The sequence below is a fragment of the Carassius gibelio genome, chromosome B6 (genome assembly GCF_023724105.1).
Source record: "Carassius gibelio isolate Cgi1373 ecotype wild population from Czech Republic chromosome B6, carGib1.2-hapl.c, whole genome shotgun sequence".
Taxonomy (NCBI): Eukaryota; Metazoa; Chordata; class Actinopteri; order Cypriniformes; family Cyprinidae; genus Carassius; species Carassius gibelio.
In genome coordinates, this window is record NC_068401.1 from 17,118,260 (window position 1) to 17,145,135 (window position 26,876).

Below are 26,876 nucleotides of genomic sequence, written 5' to 3' on the forward strand. Positions count from 1 at the left end.
TCCTGTAGATTACCCTAATAATCATAATAAGTATGCAACATAGACTGTATATTTTCATTGCGACTTTGACTGGTGCTCAGCTTCACGTTTTAATGCGGCCTGTTTTTGAACAGTTCCTTTTAAAATAGACTCAAGCTGCAGCGATATGTTTCATTCATTTTTGTGCTGTGGTTTTGCGCTCTCGTCTGAGTGAACGCTTCCGGTATGTGAATCCGCACTTCTACAGCAAATGCGTCCTGCACATTCATATGCGCTGAATAGCTACTGCCAAAGATTTTGTTTTTATAAGCCAAAATGAACAGCGTTCAATTAAAGCTCTCTATCTGACTAATTTTAGAGTTGCTAATGAGTTTTGAAGTCAGCAAAAAGCAGTGTCACACATAGGCTAATTATGACCGATCATATTTACCATTAGCAGTCATCGCTGTCCCTTCAGAAAACACATGCACATCCCTAGTCTTCCTATTTATGCTATTACATGTAGCTGTTATTGTAATGCTTAAATATAACAATTAGTTAATTGTTAATAACCCAATACATTAATTAAATAATTCCTATTGTTTGGGTTTTAAGACAAGTCTGGGGCTATGAAGTTATTTACAATGATTTTTAAGAATATTTTTTTCAAGAATTTGAATTCTCCGTAGGGTTTGTCTTAAGAACAATCTAAAGAAAACAAATAAAAATATATTTTTTGGGGAATACAAAATATTTGTATCTTTTTTATTAAATTAGAAAATAAAAAGAAATGGGCAGTTATGAGGAATTTTATCCTTAAGTTTCGTGAATCCGGCCGCAGGTCTATAAAAGTGAAGGCATGTCTCAACAGGTAAAATATTGGGCTACTTTGAATAAAAGGTCCAACATAATAGACATACTTTAAACTAGATGTTCACTGTAGCTTACCTGTCACGAATAAACTATGCAAGTGCATTGTATATTTTAAAACCCTAAGAGTTCCACAAAAGTTATCTACAGTCCAAAACTAAAAATGTAATAACCTGTAACAGTTATTTCTACTTGATTTTTTAAATTTCTCTTAAACAGCTATTTCTGCTTGATTTTTATTAAAAAAATTGGTATAAATATATTTATGTTAATTCATTAATATTAAATACTATTTATGACTTGAATAAAAGTTAAGCCTAGGTATTTAGACCAATAATAGTTAACATTTTTGTTAACTTAAAATGCTTATTCATGCACTTATTTGTTGCCTATTCATGTTAGCACATGCAGTGTGCTGCATATGATGCACCACACATACATGTAGTGTATATCAATAGGACTAGTAATGCAGTTAAATACCAGTCGTCTTGCGTATGTCTCTCTACATGCTGTTTCTACTGAGTTAAAGGCCTCAAACACCATTAGGCTAATGAGAAGGATGTTGCAGCCTAAGACACGACTCCCCCCTGTGTATAATACATTGGCTGACTAGTTTTCCTGTTTCATTTGTTAACTTTTGTGCTAGAGAGAGGGTGTAGGAGGAAACAGTGAGTGGGTGGATTGGTGTGGGGGTGTTGTGAACATGTTGTAACGTTCTGTATGGTTCACTGAGACATTATTGTTAGTGTTTATTCTCTTTAGAAATCAGTGAGGAATTTGAGAGCGTGGAATGTGCTTAATAAAAATTCCCTGGAATGTTTAAAAGAAGGTGCAGGTTTGATAATCATATAAACAGCTCAGAGTTTGGAGATTGTTAGAACGCAGTGGATTGTATGGGGTGTCAGACAGCAGCAGGTCAGCTGAAGTCTGTGTTTTGGCAGTGAACACACTTCAGCCTTTGTCTGCTGTAGTGGCAGCGAATGAAGATGCCAAGCCTGCATGGTAATGTGGCAGCTCCATCAACAGCCATTTTTAGACTCATCACAGAATGGGTCCGTATCTCTGGTCCCTTACATCACACTCTGATCTCATCCAAACTGAGACATGGTTATTAAGAGCTCAATGACAGCTAGACACTTTCAGACACCGTTATTGCTTAGAATTTGACATTTGAATATTTAAGTATTTGAATATTTGTCTGGGATGGTTGATCAAATTGGGAATTTTTATAGGTTTGGTGTGCCGTTTGCTCATGCAAGTGAGTGGTGCATCATGAAGCGAATTTAGCACAAGTTTGTTGTTACTGATAGGCCTACAGGCTAATTTACATGCCTCTGATTAATGATTGTTTATGCCCACAGTGAACATGCCTGTATTTGGTTATTAGTGGTGCAAAAATGTTAAACTAGTGCAAACTTTTCACTGGAGCAGAAGCAGACATTAAAAGAATACTATAAGTAACATTTTCTATGGATGCTACAATCCTTATTATTTATCTGAACATATTTCATGCTTTATTGGGCATCAGTCAGTTCCAATTAGATCCAGTCTGTGTTAAACTTAACCATAAATAGACCAAACCATAAATAGATGGCACCATAAATAAAACAATAAACTTAACCATAAATAGACAGCTTTGGCCTAATGGTAAGATAGTTGGACTTGCAACTTAAAAATAAATAAATAACTAAATATATTTTTTCAGAAATAATTTACATTTCCTATGTTATAATTTCTCTGCCCTATGTTTCTAAAGATTTCAATATTGGGGCCATAACCAAAGCTAACAACTGAGTGAAGTGAAGTGAAGTGAAGTGAAGTGACATTCAGCCAAGTATGGTGACCCATACTCAGAATTTGTGCTCTGCATTTAACCCATCCGAAATGCACACACACAGAGCAGTGAACACACACACACACACTGTGAGCACACACCCAGAGCAGTGGGCAGCCATTTATGCTGCGGCGCCCGGGGAGCAGTTGGGGGTTCAATGCCTTGCTCAAGGGCACCTAAGTCGTGGTATTGAAGGTGGAGAGAGAACTGTACATGCACTCCCCCCACCCACAATTCCGTCCGGCCCGAGACTAGAACCCACAACCCTTCGATTGGGAGTCCAACCCTCTAACCATTAGGCCACAACTTCCCCAGCCTCTTCCTGAGGCTGCTGAATCGATCTGAAGTCGAGATCAGCTCATTGGAGTCAGGGCATGTTGGGTCTGAGTCAAGACCGAGACCAGAGGATCCTTGTCCAAAAAAGTACAATATACAGTAGTGTGTTTTTAAATAGAGTACTTATTACGGGAATAGTATACTTCAAAATAATATTGAATACTAATGTTTTCTGACACTGGCATTTTATTTATATTTAAATTAAAATGTACAGTATTATGAAATTCATAACATTTTGCCAAGTATGGTAACCCATACTCAGAATTGGTGCTCTGCATTTAACCCATCCAAGTGCACACACACAGCAGTGAGTAGTGAACACACCATGAACACACACCAAGAGCAGTGGACAGCTATATCCACCACCAGGGGAGCATCTCGGGGTTCAGTGCCTTGCTCAAGGGCACTTCAGCCATGGGTATTGAGGGTGGAAGAGAGCGCTGTTCATTCACTGATTGGCCAGCTATCCAGTGCATTGTGATTGAAATGTTATGCCCCTTGTCATTCTATGGTGCTTGTCCCAGTCAGAACACTGGTCAGAACACAATCCATTTGTTGCATCCAGTGGGGACATACAGGTGCATCTCTCACGATATCTTTGTTTCTAGGAACTTTAAAGAATGCGACCCACATATCCTGTAGAATTCAACCAGTCTGATAACGACTTCAACTCTTAGTCCATAGTCCTCTTTTCAGATGAGAGCAAGTTTTGTATTTCATTTGGAAACCAAGGTCCTAGAGTCTGGAGGAAGGGTGGAGAAGCTCATAGCCCAAATTGCTTGAAGTGCAGTGACAAGTTTCCACAGTCTGTGATGATATGGGGTGCAAGGTCATCTGCTGTTGTTGGAGCACTTCATGCTTCCTTCTGCTGACCAGCTTTTTGAATATACTGATTTCATTTTCCAGTAGGATTTGGTACCTGCCCACACTGCCAAAAGCACCAAAAGTTGGTTAAATGACCATGGTGTTGGTGTGCTTGACATGGCCAGCAAACTCACCAGACCTGAACCCCATAGAAAATCTATGAGGTTTTGTCAAGAGGAAGATGAGAAACAAGAGACCAAACAATGCAGATGAGCTGAAGACCACTGTCAAAGAAACCTGGGCTTCCATGCCACCCCAGCAGTGCCACAAACTGATCACCTCCATGCAACGCTGAATTGAAGCAGTAATTAAAGCAAAAGGAGCCCCTACCAAGTATTGAGTACAAGAACAGTAAATGAACATACTTTCCAGAAGGCCAACAATTCACTAAAAATGTCTTGAGAGGTATTCTAACTTGTTGAGATAGTGAATTGGTGGGTTTTTGTTGAATGTGAGCCAAAATCATCACAATTAAAACTACTTCAGTCTGTGTGCACTGAATTTATTAAAGTTTCACAATTTGTGTTGAATTACTGAAATAAATGAACTTTTCCACGACATTCTAATTTATTGGGATGCACCTGTAATTAAGGATTATAATGACTTATACTGTGTTTTTACACTTTGCGTTGCATTGTGCAGCATAAACATAAAACCATGTCTGCATTTGTGATCAGAGAAATGACAAACAACTAGCACTACTCTACACAAGTGGTTCTCAATTCCAGTACTCTTCCCCCTAGCTCTGCATATTTTTTTTATGTCTCTCTTTGTTAACAGACCTGGTTTCAGATAATCGGCTCATTAGAAGTGAGCTATGTTCATGTAGTATATGGAGTAAACAAACCCGCACGTCTCTGCCATTCATTAATTCACGCAGAACACGGATTCATATTTTAAACAACTTTTGCGGCTTAAGATTTACAGATACTGGTCCATATGTTGATTTGATTTGATTAATTTATGCTAACTTTGACAAATTCCATGACTGTCCATATTAAAATGTACGTTTCATTTTCATGACTGGATTTTGAGATTCTGTCCTCGTTTTCTGCTTCGTGAAATCAGAGCGCTGAACTGGGTTTGAACGTGACCTCGGTACTACCGGTACTTAAAGAAACCTGGTACAGTCACATTTAAAAATTTTTAGTACCGACTTGGTACCGAAGTACCGGGTGTTTTGACAACACTACTACACAGTGTTCATTGCTCCCTACTCCATGAGCAGGGGAAATCTGTTGAAGTTTACCTCACTTCGGAACATTCATTCACAGATTTGCCCAACGCAACATCTTCTCACATGGACAAGTGTGACACCATATACCTCTGTAAACTATTATTATTTTATTTTTTTTAAACCTCTGTAAATAAATACAATTTAAAATTGCATCACGCACACTTCTGTGCACTCTGAATAAACATATACGTTTGCTTCGAACTGGAAACATGGTGGAATATCCTGTGATGCACTTACGTTTGAATAGAACAAACATCTGAAGCCATAAGAGAAACATGCAAACTGTGCAGAGCAGGGGGGGCGTGAGGACTGGAATTGAGAACCACTGCTCAGAACTCACGTTTGAATAATCAGTGGCAAATCCTTTCATATGTAAATGTACTTACAGACTGTGAGTCAGAACAGCCGGCGTCATAGTCATCCTCCCAGGATCAGGAAACAGTCTTCCATAAAATGTGCTGCACACATCTAAATATTTGGATTGAACTGTTCTGGAACAGTGTTGTAAATACAACCTAACCAATGATTTCTAGTGGTGTCCTCTATTGAAAGGCCAAACTAAGTATTTTCGCTTTCACAACGACAGCAGCAACAGCAAGAATCGTAGTTAAGCCTTCTTTCTTTGCATGCATATTTGAGCAGTGTTATGCAAATCTTCCCACATTGTGACGTAGACTTGTGGGGGCGTGTTTAAATGAGGCATTTTAGGAAGGCATGGACAAGTCTTAACTTTTATAAAGAATATCTCTTTGGGTTTGAGACTTTAGTCTTTGCAACTTTACGGATCTTATCTATTGACAAACAGCTTGTGACACTCCAAAGAGAAAGGAAAACTTGAAAATATTTGTAATTGTTGCAATTTAATTCATTTAAAAAAAAATTCACCTGAAATGTAATATTAAAAACAAACTACAGTTATAATTAGGACCATGTACCTTACATGTGCACATTAAAACTTCTTATCACATTATCTTGATGTACAGTTTATATTTTAAAATAGTAGGGGGGAAAAAAGTATGCTACAAGTGTACATTTGATACAATTGAATTAACATCTTTTTCACAAAGGGAAAGCCGAATCTAAGTCAGTACTGAGTAAAATGAGTCCATAAGGTTAAAGGGGGGGTGAAATGCTATTTCATGCATATGTCACAGGTCGGAGCGGACCACAGATGTTGCAAGTCACGCCCCTTCCTAGTTTCCACCCCGAGGAGGTCTCAAAGCAACCCCAATGACCAGACAGACCAAGCGTAAGTAATATTAAAACAACTTTATTTAAATTAAAATAATTCAGGGAGGGGGAGGTAAATCTTAAAATTATCGTCTCTGTTCAGCAGGAGGAGAAAGGGGCCGGAGAGGACTATGCGGCGAGGGTTAGTATGTCGCTTTGGGCTTTTGTTGACTCGTGGCGCCCTTTTCTCCTGAAGGCAGAGTGAAACACACAATGAGTAATCGATCCGGTGAGAGTGGCTACCTGTTACTTGGGTCCATACGACTGGCTGATAAACGACTTGTTCCTCCGATCTCTTCGTACAGGGTGCTCGGGCGGCGCCTCCCCTTCTGCACACTCCGAGGTGAGCGCCAACCCGCGACACAGAACTCCAATGGCACTGCAAGAGAGAGGTCACTCAAACTGCGGGGGACAACACAGGTAGGTACTTCACAGGCAACTGGGGCTCTATTCTCACTTTAGTGATTCGTAGCAATGGACAAAGGTAAGTATTCCACAGGCAACTGGTGCTCTATTCTCCCTTTAGTGATTCGTAGCAATGGACAAAGGTAAGTATTCCACAGGCAACTGGGGCTCTATTCTCACTTTAGTGATTCGTAGCAATGGACAAAGGTAGGTATTTCACAGGCAACTGGTGCTCTATTCTCCCTTTAGTGATTCGTAGCCATGGACAAAGGTAAGTATTCCACAGGCAACTGGGGCTCTATTCTCCTAGAATACTTCTCCTGGGCGGTGGGCTTACGGTGAAATACTGCGATACAGTAAGTAGATGAACTGTCAGACCTGGAGTAGTAAATCGTCGTAGCGCAGGCCTCCACAGGGATTTCCTGTGCGTCGGGGAAAGTTAAACACTGTCGCACCGGCCCGAACGCTTCCCTCTCCTCTCTTCTATTTGCAGTTTAAGGGATCTGGACCGGGGTGAACCTTTGAAGAGGCTCCACAACAGGTAAAGTAAATCCACACAGCTAATTTGCAACAGTAAAACTTCCTTCTTGCATATAGGTATAATTTTGGCTTTTACTCACACCAGTCTTGCTTACGTGTATTCTTCACCACCGCTTCCACAGAGCCAGGGTATTCCGAAAGGGTCTAGACAGGACGTTACATTTGGGTCTCCATGCAGGGGTCGCAAAATGGCATTTAGATGAAAATGGCGCTTCACCAGCCTCAATGGTCCTGGTCTCCCCCACGACTCATCCAGTCTAGGGTGGCTACTGACAACACAACCACAGCATAACACTGCAAGATTTCAAGTGTACACACTCACAGCAAAGACAAGGACTCACCCACTGCACTCCACACACTCTACGTGAAATAGGGTCAGAACCACGGTTTACTAGGACTTATCCTGGGGTTTCGTTGGGCGTTGTTGATAGATGAAGGGCCGGAGGAATAACGTTGCCGTCACGACTGCTTGCGGCTTCCTGTACTCGTACTTCCCGGCTCACCCAAAACTCTGCTCCGTAATGGGGCCGCTGGCCTATTTACCAGATGCTCACAACATATGCTGGATAATGCACTCTCCCCAATGATGTACAATGCACTGTCCAATAGTACTCACAAATGAACGATAACACTCTTCCTTTGTCTCCTTCTCCTTCTAGCTGTCCAATCCTCTTCACACCATCGGTTTTCCGTTGCTGGAGATCGCCCTTGACGTTACTTCCGGTGAGTACTTCCTATGACTGTGACTCCAACACATCAGTAGTTTATATATAGATGGTCTCATCAAACATCAATAAATGTTGTATACTCAGCCCAGTTGCTAGTGTCCTTGTCTCCTTCTTCACCCCGTGAAGTCCCTCTGCCTTCACCAATGCTGACTCTGCCCAAACCTCTACACTGCCCGCCGGATCGGCCTGAAACGATTCAACTCCAACTCCTGTTCGAATTTCTGAGACTCTTTTTATACCCTTCCTGTTCTCTCCATTGTCCAATCCACGATCGCCGCGTTTATTGTCTTCACCTGTGCCTCGTACAGCCCAATTTGCCTCCCGGAGTTTCCCGGAAGTTCCGGTGTTTGTAATATACGGGCCGGGCGGAAACCGTCTTCGGGCGGAACCAATCTTCGCCACTTTTGGTTCCGCCCCCAAAAAGTCACAGTGTGACACATACTGAGTTTTTTACACTGTTAAAGAGTTGGATTCCCATGCTAAACATGGACAAAGTTTCAAAAATTAAGTTGTACGTTTGAAGGAGTATTTTTTTTCCAAAAAAACCTCTTCCGGTTTGTCACAAGTTTCGGAAAGTTTTTTTAGAGTATGGCTCTGTGTGACGTTAGATGGAGCGGAATTTCCTTATATGGGTCCTGACGCACTTCTGCCGGAAGAGCGCACACTCCCTTATAGCGAGGCTGAGCACAAACATTTCACTGATCAGAGCGATTCACCGATCAGAGCGAGAGCGTCGCGAAAAGTCACAAAAGAAGTGTGTTATTGGTTGCCAGGGCAAGACAACCCTGCACAGATTACCAAAAGAGAAACAGCATTAAGGGACCAGTGGATGGAGTTTATTTTTACAGAGCATCAATGGAGTTGTGCAAGTGTTTTTGTTTGTTCCCTGCATTTCGAAGATGCTTGTTTTACAAACAAGGCCCAGTTTGACGACGGATTTGAACATCGTTTATTTCTTAAGGATAATGCAGTCGCAACGGAAAAGGGTCACGATCGTGTGTTGGAACCGCATGCGGTGAGTAAAACTGCTTCAAATATCTCTGTGTTGTGAACTTAGCTATCGGCGCGTGAGCACATCAAGTAAACAACATGCGATGTTGTCATCAAACTGCACTTTCCACATGTACAGCTTAAAAAAAAGAAAAAAAAAAAAGACGACATAAAGTGGAACTTAGTCATTTTCCAAAACCGCTAAGCAAATATATACAGTTTCAGTACATACCACATAGAGACGCATTTGCTGATGCTGCTCTTGTTAAATTTCAGCCTCTGGATCTGTGTCACAGCTTCCAAACGCTCTCAACGCGAAAGCCTACTGGCGCTCGTGATTCTTTAGCTCCGCCCACACGTCACGCCTCTAGGCGCTCGTGTTTTTCCGGGAAAAATCGGTACAGACTATCTTTCTCTTATAAATATAATAAAAATAAAGACTTTTTGGAGTTATGAAGGGTGCAGTACTACTCAAGATTAACAGGATATTGAGTGAAAACGAGCATTTCACCCCCCCCTTTAAGACCATGAAAATATGGTCTTGGACTCATTGGACAGAGTAAGTCTGGTGTACTACAAAAATGATATTTACAGTGTAAACCTGTCAAATATTGTAAACATAGTTAAAATTATTTTTCGAGAGAGACCAAGAGAAAGAGAGTACATGGAGGTGCAGGTCAAGTGTTATTTCCTGGGCTGTTTGTCAAAGAAGGTCAGAAAGATTTGCCATGAAAGTATTCACTTCAGTGGTTTACTTTAAAGGACTGATAGTTTCAGAGATGACAACTCACTCAGTCTTTCTTGGCTGCTATACTGGTTCTACATGAATGTATTTCAGTTTGCATGATAAATGTATATAGATGTATAGTCACTGTACCAATAAGAATCATAGTAGTACTCCCACTTAACAGTGATTTATAACCAACAAAAAGGAACCTTTGCTGCCTCCAGCTGTCTGTCTGTAATTTGCCTTCATCCATTTAAGTGACTTTCGAAGTATGGAAAAATTAAATGGGTTAAATTGGCACTCTTTTCCACTGAGCTCTTATTGACTTTTTGGAGGTGAATAATTTCTAAAGTGGTGAGTTTTGCACTTGACGAACAAAGCTGCACTTCAGTTTCTTTAACTGTTGTCACAAATATCCAACAGGTACACTTATACACTAATGCGTTCATTAGTCACTGTGAGATCTCTTTGTCTTGATGGAAATGGTGCTTATATGGATCCAAGGATGTTCTGTTCACACAGATTCAATTATTCCTTTCTCTTTGGAGTGTTACAAACTCTTAGTGCATAAAGAAGATCTGTAAAGTTTCAAAGACTAAAGTCTCAAATCCAAAGTGAATATTCTTTATAAGAGTTAAGAGTCAACCATGCCCTCCTAAAATGCCTAGTTCTAACATGCCCTGATTACATTTTTTACATTTATATAATTTGCCAATGAGGATTCAAATGTGTTTTTATCTTGCGAAATGCAACTCAACACATAAAAAAGACAGTATAAGTCATTATAATCAGTAATTAAATCCTCACTGGATGCAAAAAATGCCTAGTTTGTAATGGGTTTTATTGGTTTGGTCTTGTCTAGTGATGTCCAGATCACGCACAAATCATTCTATTTAACCGGATCTTCTTAGTGAGCCGGTCGAACCAGTTCACCAAATCAAACTGAATCATTTGAAACGGTTTGCATCTCCAATACACACCAATTCAAAAATTACTTAAGTTATTCTGTTTTTATTACACCGTTCTGTGGAATACTTGATTCTGATTGGTCATTCGCGACATTCTGCACTTATCCCTCGATAACAACCGTTAAAATCTAATAACACAGGCTCATCCGGTTAACAGCAGTTGGTGCTGTACTCTTGATTGAACAATTTTTTCTTGGTGGAAGCTTTGCGTTTGTTTAGCTAATAAAATATTAAAACTTGATTCAAAATGGTGTACAAATATTTAATTATGTCATCCTGGTCTCGCGGACCCCCTCTTGTTTCATACAAACGCAGCTGCTGCCGTTTTGCTATGATTGTTTTGTATGCTGTAATGGATTATAAGAGAACTAACAAACTGGTAAGGTTTTTTTTTTTTTTTTAATCATCTTCATTATTTTATTGCCTTAATTATTTTTGTGGTGAAATGTTGTGTAATAAGTGGTTTGACTGTATCGTTTCCCTTAAATGTCCATCTAGTTTGAACTTGCCTCTTGCTTGCAAATGCGGTGTTCACGGAAGCTTTGCGTTCAAATATTTCAACTCAAATCAAAGTTTTATGTCTAATTATTTACCTATGTGGCATGTAGCCATGTAATAAGTGGGATAATATCCAGCCAGTTGTTCTCTCAGAATAAACCCGACATGATGATCAGGACCTCAACATGAAGTGTCCCTTACATAAATGTGCTTAACACTCCCTATGATGCGAAATAAACCAATATCCCAAGTTATTCAGTTACTCCTAACAGTATATTGACTGAACTGCTAAAGAGAACTGATGTTGAGATGTGCACGAGCAGAGCAGCTGGACTGAGTCTCGTCCTGCTGGGAGATGGCATGATAGTTTGTTAAGGTGTGTAACTTCTCCATCACACGCTTGAGGCATTCGGCCAATCATAACACACTGGATAGCTGGTCAATCAGAGCACACTTTGCTTTTTCAGATCAATGATCTTTGTAAAAATTGATGCATTTCAGAAAGGCAGGGCATAGAGGAGAAACAATAATGTCACATTATGCGGAAAATAAACACAAAATAATGTTATTTTTTTTAGCAACGTCATATGACCCATTCTATTCACTTTCTGTATAGCAGATATGTATTGCATAACTCTATACAAAAACCTTTCTTATATAACTATATTTTGACAGCGTCTATTTATACTTGGTGCAAACAGTATACAGTATACTGTATGCTTGAGGTGCATTTTCTTGTGTGTAAGGTCTAAATATCGACACCCATGAACTGTAATTTTAATTTAATGTTCATTAAAACTTATTTTAACATCGCTATACGATTCAGCATTTTTTGAAGGATCTGTCACTTTTGCCACACTGTGTCCTGGGCTGTTATTATTATATTATGGTATCATTGGTTTCAGATTAGGCTATTCCCAAATACCTTGCTTTACCCAAATACCTATATATATAGTTGGTCTCTCTTCCACATCGATCAGATGGCTTCTGTCAATGATGGCATGTCTAATGTCTAGCTAGAAGACTCTGAATGTAAAGCCAAGGCTGTTCGCTTGAAGTGAAGAGACTCTGGCGAGACTGCTGTCCTAATCTGATCCCAGCTGTCTAGGCTTTCCTTCAGATTCACAGTGGCTCTGAAATCTTAGAGTAAAGAATAAACAAATAATAAGATGCTTATATAATATTTAATAGTTAACCCTTATGCTGTTCCTAACCCATATGGCCTCTTTGTGTAACACAACAGATGTATTTCTGAAGAATATTATTGCCACTATTTTTTCATATCATAAAGGAATGATTCAGAACTACAGCTACAACCATCTCTGAGAATTTATAGCACTACACTTTTCCTCTGGGCACTGCTGCTACACTGCTACACTGCATTCAGAATTGAATTTCTAGACATTGTACTTCAAATCATCATCTGGGGCTTTGTCTAACAGTTTTGGAATTCCACTTCCAGTTTTGGAAGTATTCTGTGTGAATACCCTCTAAGAAACAACTTTTTCATTTCAAATTTTAGTGGGTGAATCAACATCATGAGTCAAGGTTAAATCACTATTTTTCAGGCCTCCTTGGTCGACCAATCCTTCACACAACCCACTTACTAGTTGATATAGTTTAGCAAATCCCTAATGCATTCAGTGACTTAAAAAGTCTACTTGCATAGCTACCAACAATGCAACAATCAGGAGACCTCCATTGATAAAATCACTGGCGGTTGGGCTTTAGTGTATGTTGGACTTGTCCCCAAAGAGTTGCTAACCTATTTCTGTCCTGTTATTAATTCAGACATTGTTCCAATAACATCTGTTGTAAAACAATAGTGGAGTGATGGCTAGCTAGTTATTTCAGTAGGGGCCCTCTAGGTCAAACATACAATGAAGAGAGTTCTTTAGAAGCAGTGAACTCTGTCACACTGGATCACTTTTGGACAAGCCTCTATAAACACAGCTTTCAGACTGAGGCATTATGAATATTTAACAAGTTCAACCTTAGAGAGAGTGAATGAGTGAGAGAGTAAAAGGTAGAAGTCCTAGAGAGAGTGAGGCATATGCCACAAAAGAGAGGAACATTAGCCTGGGAATTTGATCGGTTGAGAAGGCAGAATGCACATCCGGCTCGCCATAACCTGCTCCTGAAACCTCAGGGGTGCTTTAAAACTGCACCGTACACTGCATAATGGCATCCAACCCTTTTTATGAACCCTTCAGAGCTGAATAGGTGTATTTTAAGCACTTTTAAACATAATAGACCTTTAATGACCCCCTTGTGGGATGTTTTGCTTTTTTTCCCTGAGTTTTTCCATCATATTATGTTGCTTTTACTAGATACTGGATATATTATTTTGTGACAAAGATTTGATTATGTCTTTTTTCAAAATGTGCATTTATCTAAATTGCAGAATTAAAGTGTCTAAAATTGAGACTGACATTTTATTTTAGTGTTTTATACTTTTTGCATGTTGTAAAAACTATGGAAAAAATCCATAATATATTTATACTGTGCAAACGCATAGTGAATAAATCTCTATGAATTTGTAATAAAGTGTATGTCTGTGATCTGAACTGTTCATAATAATGCCACTCTCCTGTGATTATGTGCCATTGTTGTCCATTTAAACCCTAAGCTAGCAGGTACCCATCTGACACACATACATGTTCCATAGATACTATTAAAGGGTCTGTAATGGATTTCACTGTTGCTTAAAATATTTAACACTTTTTTTTAAGGAAAATTTGATTAAACCAATGAATATTTCAGATAAACTCTCTAAATAGTGCAGAGAACAACTAAAATATTCAGAGGCATTTAAACTTTTGTCTATTCTTTGACACGAGGCACGAGCAGTATGTACAAGTATGTATTTCTGATAGATATGTGTGTGGGCTGATTTTGTGTGTGTGTGTGCATGTTTAAGGCTGTTCTGGGGTGGATCTGTATCCTAATGACGTTTTTTAAATCTTTTTTACATTTTCCGGAGGTTTTCATGATTAACTTCAGGTTGAAGACATTTTTGAACTATGCCTTTAAGGTGAGCCGGTGAGCCGTTGTTTCAGGTGAGCGTAAAAGGCCCCTGTTAGAGGAGATGAAACTGTCACCTCAGTTATCCCATCCTGAAGTTAAAGATCACTTCTGTAAAGCACAGTATAGCTCATGCTGTGAGTGGGTGTGTATTTTGGATGTATGTGTGTGTGTGTGCGTGTTTGTGTGTGTGTTGTGAATTGCATCTAATCTCGGCTGGATTACATTCACTGTGGGGGTGTATAGGATGGTGGGCTGGCATGCTGTACTGCGGAGAAGTCTAGAGATTACTCGCCTAGCAGGGGTTTGATACCTCACTGTGTGTGCATGTATGCGTGTTCACTCCCAGGTGATTTTTGGAATTTGGGTGGATTTTTTCAGTCATCTCAGCTGTATGCTCTATTTATCATCTGAATGACTGCCTGATCAGCACCCAGCCGCTCTTCTTCCATGGGTTTAGCAGTATCATCTATATATTGTATTGCATTTATTGTTATCTATAAAGACCCAGCATTGAAAATAATGTGGTGACAATATTTCTGCTGCGGAGACTCTTTGTAATGCATTCCCCTGCAGACCTGTAAAATTATTCTTCAGGAGTAAAGTGGAAATGTTATCTGCTCTGATCTCACATATTTTATTTTACCACAGAACAGTCTGCACCTCTCCTTTTCCCATTTTAAAAGCTGTTTGACTCGTACCGTAGTCACTATAAAGGAAAACATATCCATCTATATTTCTATTTCTATTTCTATTTCTATCTATCTATCTATCTATCTATCTATCTATCTATCTATCTATCTATCTATCTATCTATCTATCTATCTATCTATCTATCTATCTATCTATCTATCTATCTATCTATCTATCTATCTATCTATCTATGGTGTGTCCATCTTTTGCAGCAATTCCAGCAATACATCTCTCTGGCAAAGTATCAGTGTATTTCCTGAGAACTTCAACACTAATGTGATCCCAACTTAAGCCAAAGACTTTCCTTTGAATGTACAATATATCTGTCCATTTATTCTCTAACTCACCCCAAATTTGAGGTCCGGACTTTGAGGGGCCAGTCCATCATTTTCAATGTTCCAGTCGTTCTACCAGAAGGACTCAGGAGGTGAAGATAAAACCAATATAAAGAACAAAATTAATTTGGCATAGGCCCCATCTGTAGCTTGAATCTGAAGTTGTAGATTCCAGCTATTTCTGCTGAAGACAAAGGCATGGCTGATCCTACCATAAAAGAAAGAAGAAAATTAAATACCGACCAGACAAAGTATTTCTTAGAGATCCTAGAACATATGAACAAAGGAAAATATAATTTTTTTAATTAGTCATAATTAAAGTAAGTATAACAAGCATTAAACAAATGTATCAGATTAAAGCTAAAGTGTTAGCTTATAGAGTAGAGGAGATGGACCAAAGAGGTCTCAGAGAGAGAGAGGCCACTATAGGCCACAGGAGAAAAGGCCCTGATAGGCCTCAGTGGGAAAGGACCTGATAGACCTCAGTGAGAAAAAGGCCACAAAGGAATTGGAGAAAAGGCCTAGACATGGCACAGATGGAGATGCTCAGATGGGCCATAGTGAGAAAGCCAAGAGGCCATAGAAAGAAATGCTTCAGTAGGCACAGAGAGGAAGACCATGTAAATAGGCCACGGTGGGAAGCGCCACAAGATAGGCAACAGAGAGAAATGCTAAGATAACCAAAGATAGAAAACCACTACAGTTGTTTGGACTATATGACTAGGTATTACACCACCTTCAGTAATTGAATATAGATTACCTTGAGGACAGCTATATATTATTTCCTGAACTTTTGATATGGTTTATCAAAAGTCTAATATATGATTCAAATGCGGAGGATGACCATCTGCCCAGTAGCTTGATGGCTGATGTTTGAACTCCACGTTCAGCAGCAGTAGTGGCTGGTGTATTGTATACCACAGCTTCTGAAATGGTGACTAAATGCAGCTGAACCAGTCGCAGAGAGAAAGGCCCTCATGGGCCGCAGAGAGAAAGGTGATGATAGGCCGTGAGTAAAAAGCTACGAAAGGCCGTAGAGAGGATAGCCACTAAAAGCCATCACCGAAGGCTGCGAGAGCTGGTGAAAGAGTAGATGTAATGAAGGTGTGACACCATCACCAGTATTTGCTTAATTTGCCTTAATCAGAATCAGAATTAGCTTTTGTTGGCAGTTATGTTTACACATATGAGTAATTTGTTTTCATGACAGAGGCTTCCACAGTGTAACAGAATTACAGTGACAGAACAAAAAATTCAGATAATACCCGTGTAATGGGTGCAGTTCTCGTCCGGACCCCGGGTCCGGCAGCTCACATCTCTGGTGGCGCGGGAGTCCCTCTTGGTCTATCCCTTCCTGGACCAACAAGGACACCAGCATACATGCATGGGGAAGAGACCTCCCCATGCATGTATGCTGAGCTGTCTAATGACAGGCCACATTATGCCATTTAACACAAAGGCAGCGTAGTTCATGTGAGAAAAGCCATTACAGGCCAGTTTTGTAAAGGACAATGATAGGCAGAGTTACATACAATAATAGTCACACTTACCTGATGGTCACAATGGGCCAAAATGAGCATAGGCCGCAATAGGCTGAGTAATGTGAAACCTCTATAGGTCATGTAAAGTGAAGGCCCAACTGGCTGCAATTACATTGATAGCCTGTGTATGTTTCTATAAACTATGTGATGTGAAAGCCCCTTGTGAAAATGACCACAATAGGCCATTGTATATGAAAAGCCATGATAGACTGGACATGAGGAGCATGTGAGAAGTAACCACCACCAGTAGTTTGCTTAGAGTATCATACTAAACCTTGAGTATTACGTGAAATAGTTTAGAGTCTGATATTGTCGAAATTCAGATGTGGAGGCCGATCATGTACATAGCAGCTTGATGGCGGATTACAGGAATTCTAAACCACCACATTGTGTTAGAGAGGCCATTAATTTAGTTTACAGGGATAGTCCCCCCAAAAATACAAATTTGATGATTATCTGCTTACCCCTAGGTAATCCAAGATGCAGGTGACTTTGTTTCCTCAGCAGAACACAAATTATGATTTTTAGCTGTAGTCTCTCAACTGTACCATGCATGGCAAATGTTAACAGAATCTATGAGAGTGAAAAAAAAACATACAAAGACAAATCCATAATAAATCCTGCAGCTTGTGATGATACATTGATGCGTAAAGATACAAAACGAGCAGCCTGTGCAAGAAACTGAACAGTATTTACATAGTTATTTATTTATTTATTATTATTATTTTTTATTTAACCTCTGACTCACGCAATGCCCGAACTGTTAGAACTCTTGTGAACGCGCTTCACAGCAGCAAGCACGTGAGGCATTCTTCTTCTTCTTCTTGCAGTATGGCGGATCACAGTCTTACAGCCAAGTATGGTGACCCATACTTAGAATTCATGCTCTACATTTAACCCATCCAAAGTGCACACACACGGAGTAGTGAGCAGCCATTTATGCTGCAGCGCCTGCGGAGCAGCTGGGGATTCGGTGCCTTGCTCAAGGGGGCCTCAGTCGTGGTACTGCCAGCCCCAGTAAAACTCTCTTACCATTAAGCCACGACTTCCAATGGTGATGACCATAGTAGAGTTATGTCAAGTGCCACAGTAGTCTGTGTAATGTGAAGGCCACAACAGCCAAGACCGAAGCCAATTGGTATGAGGAAACAGAATGAACCACCAGCAGTAGATTATTAAATGATTATCATTTATCAGTAGATTATTAGCTAATTAAACTTCAAAAGCTATTGAACCCTGTAAAAGCATAAAGAAAGCCCTTGCACAAAGATTTTTGCACCACTTTAAAGCAGACATTATGAATGAGCATACACTGACCAGGACATTAAAATCAAGGGGCACAAACTACATTTTAACAGAATTGTAATTTTACATGAAGAGCGACATGTAAAATATTCAGAGCTGGGGGTGCGAGGACTGGAATTGAGAACCACTGGTGTAGAGAATGCTTGTTGTTTTTCATTTCTCCAATCACAAATGCAGACATGGTTTTATGCTTACGGGATGCGATGCGATGCAACGCGTAAAAAGACTATTAGTCATTATAATCCATAATTATGGAATAGGTTTTATTATATTTGTCTTGTTGAGCAAATATAGACCAGGACCTGTTCAAAATTCACTGGATAGCTGGCCAATCAGAGCACACCTCTCTTTTTAAACTGATGATCTTTGTAAAAAACGCGTTTCAGAAAGTCGGGACATAAAGGAGACACAATAATGTACAGTATGTGGAAAATAATGTGGTTTTTAACCTAAAACCGCATAAACACATTTCATTACACCAAATACAAAAAATAATGTTATTTTTAACAACATCATATGACCCCTTTAAAGATATCACTGAGCTTGCAAAGATGAATTGTACAGCATTATGTGTTCTATAAATCCTGAACTCTGGCCTCAGTACTGTATTTTGTTGATTGAAACATAAGCAGCACCGACGCAAAAGCTCGGAAAGCAACTCCGCTAATGTTTCACATTCTCTGCCGAAAATCCTCCAATGCCTGTATATCATGCAACGCTACCAAACAACCACAAACATTCACCGCGACATCAGAGCAATGCCAACGATTTAGTGTGCATCTTGAGAGGAATGTAAAACTTGCAATTGTTCACAGGAGACGAACTTAACTATATGCAAGTAACCCAGGGAAAGTCGGGCAATAAGTCAGGCAACAGTTTGTGCAAAAAAACTACAGCGGCAGTATCTGCAAACACAATGAAGGGTTAGTGGAGGGCTTTTATATTCCTCATGTTGAGTGCCGATTGGCTAAATCTAATTGTAATGTGGGACATAGCATTAAGTCTTCCTAGTAGAACTGTGCTGACGCTTCCATTTCCGGCAGTAGTTCGTTTTAATGGGTATTGTACCAGCCAATTCAACAAAAACAACTGAAATTCCTGAAATATGCCAAGTGTTCTAACAATTTTGGCCAACACTGCATATATACTACCATTAAGATTTTTAATTCAGCAAGAGACCAACAAGTCCCTTCCAAGTGTGGATTTACTCTGTGTTGGATTTAATAACTGACAGTTTAGTTTATCCACGACTCCTTCATTCCTTCCGGCAGTGTATCGTGACAGCTCTTTTTCATGTTTTGTTACTCCAGCTGTGCTTTTTTTCCTGCATATTTCAAGTAAAAAGTGGCAGAGGGTGGTGATAGATTTTAAATGTACTGTACAGTTGATGCATAACATTGAGTCATAGCATCAACATCTCATCTTATCTTATGTCTACAGGTTTGACAATAGCATGGATATACATGATTGGATAAGACATCAAATAGATGCACTTAAATTGTGCTGGTTTATGTTTGGGAGACTACTGCAGCTGAATTATGGCCAGAAAAGCTTTGAATGTGGACCGTAGTCCACAAATTGATGACCACTGAGTGCTTTTTAAAATGTTCTGAACTCACTGAAAACACTGCAGCCATACCCTCTAAATCAATCTGATGGCCGTAAAATTATTCACAGGCTGGATTTGGCCAGCAAGTCATAGTAGACCAAGCCTGCTGTGCAGTATTCCTTGGATGGCTTTGGTATGTAAACTGATATGTTACGGAACTGTGAGCAACTTTTAATATCTTGTAAAAGTTATTTGGAATCAAGTTCAACAACTGCAGAACTTTTCAAAATTAAGCTTCCTCCAAATTTCTATTCACTGGAACACAAGAAGTGAGATGGATTGAGCAGTGATGGTAAAGCCGGGCATGGGCGTAGGTTTGGTCTCAGCTTTGGTGGGGACATCCCCATAATCCCCAGAATTCTTTTGTTGTAAGATACCAGTGATTTAATGGTGATTTCCTTTTTTATTTCAGACTGTTGGCAATACAGAATATCACAATACAGTGAATCTACTTCATTTCATTATATTGTATCCTGACCATCCTGTATACTGTCCCTAAAGAGCTAGTATAACTGTATAATCTCAAAAATGCACTCTCAAAACGACTGTGTAATGAGACTGTGTTATGCTGAACAACCATACGTTTTATTAACATAAATTATGTACATTAGTATTTACACTAACAAAATAATAGTCTGCCACAAGGAAACAAATATAAATAAATACATCTAATAACCTTTTTCTATTATAAACACTATTTACCCTCCAGTACACTCACGTTTATGTTGACTGCAAGATTCTAAGTTAAGGTACAGGCTAATTGACATTCAGTTAACTTACTTGCTAACGTAGCATTCTATCATCCTAGGTAACACATACTATCACCAGTTAATACTATTTTCCACAGTAGAATTGCATTTGAAAGCCTGGTCAGTCACTACTGCTAGTTTATTTGTGTGGCTACTGGCTAGCTACTTATTTTGCCTACTTACACTCCGACTCTGCTTTATGAAAAAGCTTCTTATATAATATATATATATATATATATATATATATATATATATATATATATATATATATATATATATATATATATATATATATATATCCCCTTTTTTCTTCTTGGGTGACAAGTTCAAAAAGGGGCAAAACGGAATATTAAAATGTTTTTACTCTGGCCTTTATATGTGGCACAGAGACAGCCCTGGTAACTTACCTTCGGTGTCGTCAACATGCGCGCACACACACACACACACACACACGCACGCATGCACACACAAAAGTAGTCCCGGCCCGCGCGTGTAGCCTGACAGATACCCCGCCGCCAATCAAATTATGGCGTGTCTGTCGTCCTGGTCGTCTACCCTATCCAAATAGCACTGCAAAGATCCAAATAGCAGTTCAAAAGATCTGGCTAAATATTGATGGGACAAGTACCTAGCGTCTCCCCCTAAACCTACGCCCATGAAGCCGGGTATTGATGCAAATTTCCCTTTTGATTCAGGTTCTCAATCTCTCAGTTTGATTCTGATTCAGTTGAATTACATTTATGATGGTTTGCTTGAATATTAAAGCAGTATTCTATAATTAAAAGTTATAAAGGGCTGTTTTCACACTGATTCCAACCAGTAAACAATCTTTTTTAAACTATCCATTAAAAGAACTTGCTCATAACAGTCATTTGTTTTGGGAATCAGTCTGCATGGCCCAGACTATATGTTTTTGTTTCAATTAAAAGACCTGACACATGTAAGTAATTTGTTTGCGGATAATACTACAAGGTTGAATTGTGTGTTTGTTTGTGTGCAGTGCATAAGAGTTACTCAATATAAAATAACTGAGTGTAATTTTCAATCACATTATGGATAGACATTACATATAGGGGTGGAACGGTTCAACTTACTTATGGTTCTTTGGCCATTGTAATTTCCAGTAGTTGCAGTATAACTCCCTGCTGCTGAAAAGCGATGCAGACAGCACTGATAGACGCATAGAAACGTATAATTGGTAAAGAAATATACATTTAAAAAATTCAATTCAATCCAATTCAATTTAAGTTTATTTGTATAGCGCTTATTACAAAACAAATCGTTACAAAGCAACTTACAAAGAAAATTATGTTTCTACAATATTTAGTAGTAGCTAGTAGTTTGTACACATTTGACAGGATTTTAGAAAAAATAAAAATAATAATAATAATACAAGACGTAGTCAGCTAGACGTTGAACTATCAATATTATTAATTAAGTTATTATATGATTCAGTCACACATTTAGCAATAATTGTTAGTTCGGTTTGTTGATTCAGGGTTAGCATCATCTGAGGTCCTCTGAGGGTCAGCATCATCTCTTCTCAGGTGTTCTGGATCCAGACTGGAGCTTGTTTAAATCCTAGTTACCACGGGATGTAAATCCCGTGGCGAAACATAGAAACAATATACAGACATTATTAGCATAGCTGCTGATCCAACAAACTAAAATTAGTTTAACCCAAGCTAATGAATAAAAAAGCACCTTTGATCAGATGCAACTACACTCACAATTTAAGAGATACATTATTCGAATGCTTGGCGAAAGAGATGCGTTTTTAATCTAGATTTAAACAGAGAGAGTGTGTCTGAACCCCGAACATTATCAGGAAGGCTATTCCAGAGTTTGGGAGCCAAATGTGAGAAAGCTCTACCTCCTTTAGTGGACTTTGCTATCCTAGGAACTACCAAAAGTCCAGCGTTTTGTGACATTAGGGTGCGTGATGGGTTGTAGCATGGTAGAAGGCTAGTTAGGTACGCAGGAGCTAAACCATTTAGGGCCTTATAGGTAAGTAATGATCATTTGTAACTGATACGGAACTTAATAGGTAGCCAGTGCAGAGACTGTAAAATTGGGGTAATATGATCATATTTTCTTGACCTGGTAAGGACTCTAGCTGCTGCATTTTGGACTACCTGTAATAACAACAAAAAAATAACAACAGGGTCTCTGAAATTATGCAGCTGAGTGAGTTAGTTCAGCAAATGGTGTGACACTGGGAAGTGCTCTACAAATACAAATAAAATGTTTTACACAGACCATAGGAAAATAGGAACAGAGTAAATTATTGTTCCTGTGAGTTTTTATTACTCTTTCGTAGGCAGAGTGAGTAAATGCAAGAAGATCCTGCTTTACTCTGCTATTTGACTCAAGACATGCAAGAGAGGTAATGTAATAAAAGTCCCGGAACATTCTCCAGCAGCTGTGCATTTGGATGAAAAGAGGTCTGTGACCTCTCTCAATGAATAACAAATCACTTAAAACCCAGCAGATCATAGCCTCTGAGGAGCCCTAAGAGTGAGTGCAGAGAGTGAGATGACTCGGTGAGAGACAGGGTATGTGAATGTCTAATTGAAATGCAGAAAGAGAAAAATGTAGAGCTGGATAAAGTGACAAACGGATAAACAAATATAGAGACAGAGGGTTGATAGTGTGAAATGCCTGTCAGGGGTTTTCCTCTGCTGTGAGTGCCAGTGTTTCCTGTGATACAGTAAGCCCCGGCTGAATAGCCTGAATTAGCAGCTGCTATGTGTGTCTGAAAGAATAGCTGTGAGTCAGCCCCTTTCCGGCAAGACTAGCATTTCATTCCTCTTTACATGCCTCTCTGTCTCTTCCTTCATTCCCACTGACCTCCCACCTTTTTTTCACACGACTGTTGGTGCTGTCTAACTGATGCAGGAATAAAAGGTTCTTGGAGGGGTTTCTGCTAAAGAAAGAGCACAACTACAAAGTTGAGCTGAAATCTCTGTACAGTCCTTAAATGCCTCTGATCAGTCACATAGAAAAAGCTCTGAAGGACACCAATTAACTGCCCTTGCTTGACTGTTGATGGAAGTGGACAAACAACAGAGGCCATTCTAGGATTTATTGCTGTTTGATCAAAAGCTGACATGGCTCAGAGGAGTATTTAAATCCTGCTCGAATGACAGTTTTAAGTAATTAAAATTACTATTTCAAAAGCTGTAAATGGTCCCAAAAGTGAGAATTTTGTTTACTCTTGTTGTTAACAGTTCTGTATAATACAGATATAGGTCTGTCTTATAAACAGATAGAATGGTTACAGTGTTTACTTCCTTTTTAATTATATTTTTTATTAAATATTTATTTATTTGTGAAAAACGCATGGTCATCTACAATATAAGTATGTTTATTTTCAAAAAAAAAATTAATCCATTGTCAAATGACTTCAAATGACTAAATATTAATAATAATGATTTTCAATTATTATATCTATCGGCCCCCCACTTTCCAAGATATTGGCATCGGCTGTCAAAAAAATTAAATGAATAAATATCGGTAGATCACTAATTAATAGTAACATATTCATTAATTAAGACTTCTAATTAGCTGAATATTGATATTAAGTATAGTAGTTATGTTCTGTATAGTTAGGTTTCTTTGTTATTAGCTTTCCTTCCAAAGTTACAAATTAAATTTAAGCACAAAATTGGAATATTGCATAAAACATTTGCGAATAATGCACCGTTTCCATAATTTCTGTATACAATAAATCACAAGCTTCAGAGTAAGTAGATGAAACGTGGTCATGTTATATTATTTTTGGAGCCTGCTGTTTAGGAACTAAGTTAAAGAGTTAATTATAACTATGCACTGTGACGTGATTTTGCTCAAGAATTTTAGAATGGCAAAACATAAGTTTCTTATGCACATTTTTATTGAATTTATGCGAATCTTGGCATTTCCATCCAGCATTTTATTTTTATCATATACCCCAAAATTTGCATAAAATAGGTGGATGGAAACAGCTCTTGTGTCTTGTTTTCCCTTTGCTTATTAGTTGCTATGATTTCTAGTCTGTGTATGTATGCTGCATTTTTTCATCTGAGGTAGAAAAGTCAGAGCTACATGTTGGGTTTTTCAAATGGAATGCTCACCCAAGTTGGAGCGGTAAGAAACAACCAATCAGAGCTGCGGTCCATAACTTTTTTTTGTGTTCAAAGTATACAAAATGTATATAATAAGTGAGTACACCATGAATCCATTTTTCAAACCATGTTTTTAGCCTGTCCTGAATCACTAGGGTACACCTACAGTATAATAAGTGTTTATATTTGGACTATTTTAGATTGCTTCAGGGGTACCGCGGCAGAGTAACCCAGTACCTTTGTGATTCTTCATAGACATAAACAGAGAGAAGTAGCTCCGGCTACAATGTCCTTCCGCAACACACAAGCAGTTCTGTTTATTAACCGCTAGAGCGTCTAAAGTTACAGACTGCAGCTTTAATATGGTGCAATATGGTGGAAGACTTTGTAGGTTTTTAAACTTGTTTTATATTCATGTGAAATATTTACGCTACATTTCTTAAAAATAAATTGCATTCTGATTGATATTTGTTTTGCAATTCATTCATTTGTATGTGTAATTTAAGTGTGCACCTTGGGGGCCACTGTGTGTTAGTAACTTACTTGCATTATATTTTGGGATTGCACTGGAACAACAAGGATTTGGATGAAAGATGGAGCTCTACTCATATATGTCTGACAGCTGTGTTTGGGACAAGGTTCTTTGCCAAACACTTCTGCCTGATGTCTAGTTAGCCTTTGTTCTTATTGTGAGAGACAGGAAAAGAGGGATGGAAAAAGCGGTGACCCATAGCACTAACATAGGATGAAGTTTTAAAAGACGTTTTAAACTTTTAAAATCCTCAAAACTCCTTTGGTATTCATATGCTGTACACACAACTCTGAGTTGTTGTCCAATAACGACTTTTATCAATTCTTGTAAAGGATTGTGAATACGTATAAATGATTCATAAAGACACATCTCTGGTACGAGGTAAAATACTTGACTTGTTTCTGATTCATTTGTTGTGAAAATGTTTCAGCTGTTTTCTTACTACAGGGAGAATTTAGAAGAAGAGAGATATAAGGAAAGTAATACAGATCTGTCAACCTCCGTGGATTTCCGTACAAACATCCAGCTCCATAGGCAGAGGCAGGAGGGTACTCACACTGTCCTCTATGGGCCGACAGATGGATGCAGAGGATAAAAAGGATTTGTAGATTTAGTGAAATTTTCATCACAGCTTTTCCCTTATTTCCCTTATTCCCTTATTCTGTCTCTTCCTTATAACCCCTCTCTTTCCTCACAGCTGCCCAGTCACTTTTTCATAATTTTTTCAACTCCTCCACTTTCTTCCAGCTCTAACCTTTCCCCGTCAGAGCTCCTCTCTCTATTTCTTACAGATTTATTTTCCCATAACTCTCCCCACTTCCTCCTAGCTCTGCCTTCACTTCCTCACACCTCCTTCAATTTTTTTTTCATGTCTTTGCCTTCACTTGTTTCAAACTCTTCCAAAAATCCTTCCTCACCCTTCTTCTCCCATAACCTCTTACCCAACCTTCTCCTTTATTTCCTCTTACGTCTGTTTTCTCTTCCTCATACTGTAGTTCTTCCCTCACTTCTTCACTGTTTATCTCACTTGTTTATAACTCTCTTCCCCCACTTCCAAACTCTTCCTAACTTTGTCACAAATGTGCCCACACTTTCTGTTAAGACTTCCTTATGGGCTCAATTAAATATGGCTCTTCTCTCTATTCTTCACACCTCTGCCCTTAACTCCTCATAACTCTCCCTTCACATCATCACAACCATTTCCTTTTAGCACAGTTCCCTGTTTTCTTGCACCACTTTCCCCTCATCCCCTATGTCCTCAAAATTCTTCTCCCACTTTCTCACAGCAAGGGTACTTCCACACAGTTTTTCAGAGAGACATCCCTTTCATACAGCTCTTCCCTCTCCACAACGCCGCCCAACTCCCCCACAATCTTTGCTTTGCTCTTTCACAACTCTTCACACAATTCCCCATCCTTTACTTCCTAAAAGTTCTTGTCGTAGTTCCCTGTAGCCTGCCCACTCACCCTTTTTCACAGTTCTTCCTCATCTTCCTCGCATCTCTTTCCCATTTCCTCACATCTCTATCCCCACTTCCTCACAGTTCTTACCTTACTTCCTCAAAGGTCTTCTCCCTCTTCCTTACAACTTTTTCCTATTTCCTCATAGTTTTGACCCCCCTTCCTCACATCTTTCCCCTTTTCCTCAAAGTTCAATCTCTGCTTCCTTACATCTCGCTCCCCATTTCTACCAGAAAGACTCGGGAGATAAAATGATGTACGAAGCATACATTTATTGACAGCTCAGCAAGCACAATTATAAATTTCTTTGGTGGAAGGCCCCGTCCAAGGTTCGTAA

General features: G+C 39.1%; 1 protein-coding gene and 2 long non-coding RNA genes across 3 annotated transcripts in view; 2 read left to right on the forward strand and 1 right to left on the reverse strand.

Moving 5' to 3' along the window:
- The window catches only part of usp43a (ubiquitin specific peptidase 43a), a 135,770-nt gene that overhangs the window by 7,513 nt on the left and 101,381 nt on the right, over window positions 1-26,876 (forward strand). The gene's annotated exons all lie outside the window — the stretch shown is intronic.
- Window positions 6,354-8,258, reverse strand: LOC127959299 (uncharacterized). The gene is made up of 2 exons (XR_008154235.1): window positions 7,113-8,258; window positions 6,354-6,708 (listed from the first exon to the last, which is right to left on the reverse strand). It is a non-coding gene; the product is annotated as an uncharacterized LOC127959299 (long non-coding RNA).
- Window positions 6,680-7,136, forward strand: LOC127959298 (uncharacterized). The gene is made up of 3 exons (XR_008154234.1): window positions 6,680-6,813; window positions 6,878-6,941; window positions 7,006-7,136. It is a non-coding gene; the product is annotated as an uncharacterized LOC127959298 (long non-coding RNA).